This window comes from Nicotiana attenuata, unplaced genomic scaffold (assembly GCF_001879085.1).
Source record: "Nicotiana attenuata strain UT unplaced genomic scaffold, NIATTr2, whole genome shotgun sequence".
Classification (NCBI taxonomy): domain Eukaryota; kingdom Viridiplantae; phylum Streptophyta; class Magnoliopsida; order Solanales; family Solanaceae; genus Nicotiana; species Nicotiana attenuata.
This window is the reverse complement of record NW_017672371.1, coordinates 84,755-92,195: the sequence shown is the minus strand read 5'-3', so window position 1 is coordinate 92,195 and position 7,441 is coordinate 84,755.

Here is a 7,441-nt window from a genome sequence, read left to right as displayed (position 1 = left end):
TTGATAGGTGAGATTTTGATATAGAGGTCGGGATGAAATTCCGAGAGTTGCAATAGCTTCATTATGTCATTTGGGATGTGTGTGCAAAATTTCAGGTCATTCGGGCGTGGTTTGGTTGGGTTTTTGATCAAAAGCGTATTTCGAAAGATTTTTAGAAACTTAAGCTTGAATCCGATGTGTTTTGGGTGATTTGATGTTGTTTGAGATGATTTGAAGGTTGGTACAAGTTTCAATAAGGTATTAGAATATGTTTGTGCTTTTGGTTGAGGTCCCGGGGGCCTCGGGGTGATTTCGGAATGATTTCGGAGAGATTGGAATTTTTTGCAGCAGCTAATATTGTTGCTTCTGTATTTTCGCATCTGCGGATTGGGGACCGCAGATGCGGGTGATTTGTCGCAGAAGCAAAAATTGGCCAGGTGACCAGATACCGCAGAAGCGGTCAAGAAGGCCGCATCTGCGAAGCCGCAGATGCGGAAGTTCAATCGCAGACGCGATTTTGGGTTTTAAGTGAAGAACCTCAGAAGCGGGGGATTTGACCGCATATGCGGTACCGTAGAAGCGAGTTTTGGACCGCAGATGCGGAAAGGCCTGGGCAGACCGTATATGTTATTTCATTTCACGATTTTGGGTTATTTCACCATTCTTGCCTTCGACCTTGGAGCATTTTGGGCGATTCCGAAGAGAGAAATCAAGAGGCTTCGTTAAGGTAAGGAATTTTGGACGTAAAAACTCAATTCTATGGTTGTATTTCATGAATTTAGGGCTGAAATTAAAGGAATTAAAGGGCAAAAATGGAGGATTAGGGCTTGAGTTTAAGAGGCCTTTAAATGGGGATTTGAGGGGTCATTTGGACTCTGATTTTAGTATTTTTGATATGTATGAACTCGTGGGGAGACGAGGAATTTATTGATGTGAAAATTTCTGAGTTTCGTGGAGTGGGCCTGGGGCTCGGGTTTTGCTAATTTCGGGATTAGTGCCCGTTATTGATTGTTTTCGCTTGGGCTTTGTTCCCTTAGCATATTTTGATGCCCTCGTTCTGATTTTGGTTAGATTCGACGCACGCGGAGGCCGATTCGAGGGACAAAGGCATTGCGAGCTAGAGATGTAGCCGGTTCGAGGTGAGTAATGATTGTAAATGATGTTCTGAGGGTTTGAAACCCCGGATTGCACATCGTAGTGCTATATTGAGGTGAGGCACACGCTTGATGACGAGCGTGGGGTCGTGCACTACTGGGGACTGTGGCTTGGTCTGTCCCGATTGATGATTTTACTGCGTATTTGACTGAAATCTATTAGTTATCATCGTTATTTGGGCTGCATGCCATATTTGGGCTTCGTGCCAACTATTTGAACCCTTCGGGGGTTTTTGTTGATATTTCTTCACTGTTTTGACTTGTTACTTGAACTCAGTCATGTTATTTTTTACTGTTTTCAAAACTCAGCCATGTTCACTCAGTTTTAATACTCAAATGATGTTTTGGGCTGAGAAACACTATTTTACTGTTGCCCGAGAGGCATATGTGGTTTTTGACTGAGTAAGGCCGAGGACCTGTGTTGTGAGGATACTATGGGATCGGGCTACGAGCCACAGCGGTGATACACTGATACTGATTATGAGGCCAAGGGCCTGAGATTGTATGCCACGAGGTGGCTTGATATTGATATGAGGTCGAGGACCTATTTATGATGCCACGAGATGGCTTGATATTGCGCTTGGGCTGAAAGCGGCCCCTCCAGGAGTCTGCACACCCCCAGTGAGCGCGGGTACCCAGTGTGATGTGTGATATAGCCCGATGGGCGGATTTGTTGACATTGTGCCCGAGGGGCGAACCTTATGTTCTTATCTTTCTTATTTGCCTATCATTTACTTGCTTAATTGTGTATTTGTGCCCCAGGGGCGGATTTCTGTGCTTCTCTGTACTAGTTGTTCTGCATTCATTTGCGTAACTGTTGAAAAAGCCATTTTCAAAGAGTTTTAAACTGAGCTAATATGTTTTAAGGGATTTTACAGCTTCATTGCTATCTTACTGGTTTTGTACCACTTCTATACAGCATGTGGATGCACTTTTCGTGATTTCTTTTCACTCAGTCTTTTTTTATGATTATTACTAACTGAGTTGGAGTACTCACGTTACTCCCTGCACCATGTGTGCAGATTCAGGTATTCTACACCCGGTAGCGGGTTTTGACTGATCGGAGGCAGAGTTATCGGAGTTTAGCAAGGTAGCTTCCGGCGTTCGCAGCACTGCTTTTCTCCCTCCTTATTTTATTAGTTTGTACTTAGTACATTCCAGACTTTGTCAGTTGTATTTAGATTTAGTAGATGCTCATGACTAGTGACACCCCGGTTTGGGCTGTGTTGGGTTGTATTTCGCGAATTGTTATGATATTATTCGTTGTTTAGCGTTATTAAATCGTGTTTTAGCCTGTTGTGTTGCTGCTTAGCTATTTAACTTCGAATTGGAAATGTGTCGACTGGCCTTGTCTTCACGAGAGGCGCCATCACGCCGGGTCTGGGTTTAGGGTCGTGACAAGTTGGTATCAGAGCCAGGTTACATAGGTCTCACGATTCATGAGCAGGTTTAGTAGAGTCTCGCGGATCGGTACGGAGACGTCTGTATTTATCCTTGAGAGGCTGCAGAACCTTTAGGAAAAAACTTCACATTCTTGAAATTCTTATCGTGCGTTCTTTATTCAGCTTGAAAAGTAACTCTTGAAATTCCTTCCACGCGTTCGTATGCGCACATGAGCACTCAGCATCAGATGTACATCGATGGCTTGTGATTCCCTGATCGAGGGGCGAGATGTGATCTCTGTGTGTTGATATTGGGCTAGTCTAGAAAGACTTGAGGCCGGATTGTTATCTATAGCTTGAGCCCTGAGCGGTTGCTTGCGTGAGCCATGTTCCTGGATCTATATGTGTTGTGGTGCCCCTATTAAGGGAAGTAATGACTGGTTAGTACGTGATGAGGGTGATGTGACTGCGAGAGGTGATCATATGATTTGAAAGCGACAAGAAGGGTCTGCTGGAGGATAGGTGATCTATTAGGTGTTTGATTTCCATTGTGATTGGATGTATAGCCCCGAGTTATGGGTGTGTGAAGAATCTTTTCATGTTTCCTAGTTGGTAGTGAAGTAAATTTTATGTTACGGTATGAGTTCAGACTCAGGGGAACTAAGTGACTGCAAAATGGTTATGACGGTGGAAGGTATATATATATATATATATATATATATATATATATATATATATATATGCTAGTTTAAGGCGAAGCAGGTGGGTTATCTCCTGCGGAGTGTTCTGGAGTTGTGTGATCCTTATATTGACGGTTAGAAGATCTCAATTACAAGTGAATTATGTGTGTTGCAATGTGAATTCGGGTCGCTTAAGAGAGTGGGTTTAATTGTTACGTGAGTAAATGCGAGAGTTACAGAAGATATGAAGTACCAGATGGTCTGTGTTCCACGAGCTTATGAAGGATTGAGTTAATCTCACTGTGGTATTATGGCAACAATTAAGTATATGCGTTATGGGTTATTGTGTGTGTTTTGATCTATGGCTTCGAGCCAAGTGGGGGAGTTTGCTATGGATTAGCTAATTGCACGATTATGTGCTATGTTGGTTCCAGTTTGAGGCGTGCTGGTGAATCAGTTACGGTTTGCGGGGATTGAGCCCGAGAATGGCTCGTGTAAAGGAAGAATTTTTGACTAAGGTAAGGTTATATCATGCTCCATAGGTGTTTGAGAACCACGGAATGTCTTGAGTTTTTGTTGATAAAGAATGCTCAGTGCATAGGAAAGGGAGTGGCTTGGTTGCATCAAGGTAAGGTTATATGCTGCAGTGTCAGAAGTACTAATGAGGCGCAGGTTGTTCGGTTCTTTTGATCGGGCTAATTGCAGTTTGGGTAGAGTGGATGACTATAGAGAATGATTCTAATGCGTTCTGGGTTTTACATGTAACAAGTGGGAATTTGCAAGTTGTACGTATAGCTAGAAACTGAGTTTTTAGTGGAAGATGGCAAGACTTGTGGTATTTTCTATATTAATTATGGGATTCTATATATCAGTATCGGGAAGGTGAAGGTAATGGCTTTAGATTCGCAGTAAGTCCTTTCAGGGTAGGTATCGTGAATGTGGTGCTTTTGGGAACATTTAAAAGAGTATTCAGCGGGTTATGAGCCTTAGGCTGTGTGGTATTATGCTTGGGTCTCATGTGGTGAGTTGGGTTGAGGAAATGTAATGCTATGGCAAGAAGGAGTATCAATTGAAGGTAAATCAGAAGGGAGCTCGGATAGATGGGATGGCTTGGTAGTAGGCCAGGTCTGTACGGTAAGGATATGATTAGTTCTTTGGGTGTTTACGAGGTAATGGGTTCTATAGGTATTTCGCGGTAATGCTCTTGGGTTTTTAGTGGCCTGCGTAGGTTGACTGAGTTAGTAGGATTCAGTCCTGACAGACTTGGTTTTTGTGCAAGGGGAGTCGGAGAGTTCTCGTTGATTTTTACCGCGGTTAGAGATGTATATTTTCTGCTGGTGTGAGGAGCTTGAGATGTAGAATGATTTCCTTCTAGAATGGGATCAATGGAAAAGTTCTTGGTTGGTTGAGTACATAGTTGCTTGTGGTTCGGAAAGGATATGAAATTCTCATGTTATTTTAGGATGGTTTGGTATATGCGGTATGCGTGGAGGTTGAGAGTTGCGTGTGTAAGGTTGCGGTTCAGTTCTAAACGGAAGGCCATAAATTCTTAGGCAGCGGGCAGTTTCAGGTAATTAGAGAAATGAGCTTCAGATGATTAAGGGAATGATCCTCAGATGATTAATGAAATGGTATTGCTAGTTGGAGGTAATTTGACGAAAGTATATGTTTCAGAAAAAGGCAATGTGATTAAGTTGATGGTACTTCGGTAGTATTGCGGCACTTTCTTGTAGATCGACTGCTAATATCCGAGTTTGCTCGGAGGCACAGAAGAATATTGGAGTATCTCTTGTGGAATTATTGAGTATTAAAGATGTGGTATGCATTCGGATGGTGGAATTGGAATCGGATATGTGATTCATGTGCTATATGGTTTTGGAGACTGGGAGTCTCATATTCAGGCTATGTTGTGGTTGTGGGTTGTGTGTATCGGCACTGTTCAGTGACTATCGGGGTCTGGAGACCCGTGGGGATCTTTTGCTGCTTGGTACGTTAGATTTTGGAGGTGATATTGGGTATGGACTGGTTGTCTCGGTGTTGTATCATTCGGAGCTATTGCTCTAAGGCGGCGATGTTGGTTATGCCGGGTATGCCACGGACCGAGTGGCGAGGTTCGACGGATTATGTCCTTAGTAGGGTGGTTTATATTCCGAAGCCCAACATATGGCGGGGAAGGATTGGCTTCCTTATTTGGGCTCTCGTGATGGATGTCAGAGCAGAGGCTCCTCATATTGATTCAGTTCCGGTGGTGAGGGATTTTTCGGATGTGTTTCTTGTGGTCGGGCATGCCGCCAGGCAAGGTTGTTGATTTGGGTATTGATTTGATGCTGGGCACCATATCGTATGGCACCGGTAGAGTTAAAGGAGTTGAAGGAGCAGCTTCAGGATTTCCTTGATAAGGAGTTCGTTGGCAGGCCAATATGGATGCGTGTTCTAACTTGAGTCGGCTTGGTTGGCTCCGGATTGTATTGTTGAGGGATGTGTTGATTCGATTGTTATTGAGCTTATTAGTAATCTGGGGAGATCTATGAGTTACCTTTTCTGTGTTGCGAGGCGTTATGATTTGTTGGGTATAGGCACAGATGGTGCAGTTCCATTGGGGGTTTCTTAGTGGAAGTCGAGCGGGAAAGAGTATTGGATATTGCTCGGCGGATGGCGTATTGGTTATATCCTTTTGGGTTAAGTAGTGTTATGTAATTGCTTCACTGTGGTCATGATGATTTGCTTTGGTTCTAGACATCAATTGCGTGTGGTCGTCAATTTCGAGCAGAGTGACTTGAGGTGTTTCATGTGGAGCAGTATTTGGATAGGATCGCGCATTGCAGCGAAGTTATGTGGAGATATGACCTTGCGGTTTAGATTCGTGTGTTCTATTTCTACGATGTGAGACGGGTTCTCAGCTTTGTGTTGTGGTGGTACCGGTGAGCTTGAGGTACAGCTCTTTCATTTGGGTCATTATCATGAGTTGAGTATGTTCGGATTGTCTATTATTGGTGCGCGGATTGCGCAAGTTACGACTTTAGTCTGCATTGAGGTGTCATGTCACCAGAGTGGTTGTGTGTGATTAGATGAGATCGTTGGGATCATTAATGTATACGAGCGGATTCCATTTTAGCATGTTGGAAGGATGAATATCGAGGGTTGGCTCAGAATTTTCTATGGTTTTGCCAAAGGAGAAGAGGCTTCATGAATGGTTGATCTAAGAAATGGTTATGGCTTACTGTGTGTTTTATTTATCATTGGCAGTATATGAAAGTGTTGGAATGAGACTTCAATGGATAAGAGGTTTCTACCGGTATTCTGTTGTTCTGTGTAGCTGCTGTGATTAGAAATTATCGCTACGAGTGCTTGAGTTAAGTGGCATATCATGTAAATGCACCTGAGGTTGCAGGTATGGGTTATTATGGCTTGTTCGGGCTTATTCAGAGAATAGATGTGAGATTCTGATCTTGAGGATGATTTCCGAAGTAGAAATGTGGTTCTAAGGTTTGTGGTCTAGATTGGATTGTGAAATTTCAGTTACAATGTGTTACCAGACCTATATGAGATAGGGTGATGGGGGATACCCCCGGGGTATGTGCATGGTAAGGATATTCAGCAATTGGTTGGCTTTTGGAACAACTCTGGGCACGTTCGAGGACGAACGTATGTTTAAGTGGGGGAGGATGTAACGACCCGACCGGTCGTTTTGAGTTTTTGCACTTTGTTCGTCAGTTCCTGGGCATGACTTGCCCCTTGTGGTGTATTATTCTCATGTAGTCGTTGGTTTTGGTTTCTAGGGTAATCGGAATGAATTTGGAAGAACAGTTCTCAGTTTGAAGCTTAAAATTTGAAAGGTTTGACCAAGATTTGACTTGTTTGTATATGATCTCGAATCGGAAATTTTATGATTTGGTTAGCTCCGTTAGGTGATTTGGGACTTAAGAGCGTGATCGGAATGCATTTTGGGAAGTCCGTGGAAGGTTTAGGCTTGAATTGGCGAAATTAAGATTTCGGCTTCCGGTTGATAGGTGATATTTTGATATACAGGTCGGAATGAAATTCCGAGAGTCGCAGTAGCTTCATTATGTCATTTGGGATGTGTGTGCAAAATTTCATGTCATTCGGACGTGGTTTGGTTGGGTTTTTGATCAAAAGCGTATTTCGGAAGATTTTTAGAAACTTAAGCTTGAATCCAATGTGTTTTGGGTGTTTTGATGTTGTTTGAGATGATTTGAAGGTTGGTACAAGTTTGAATAAGATATTA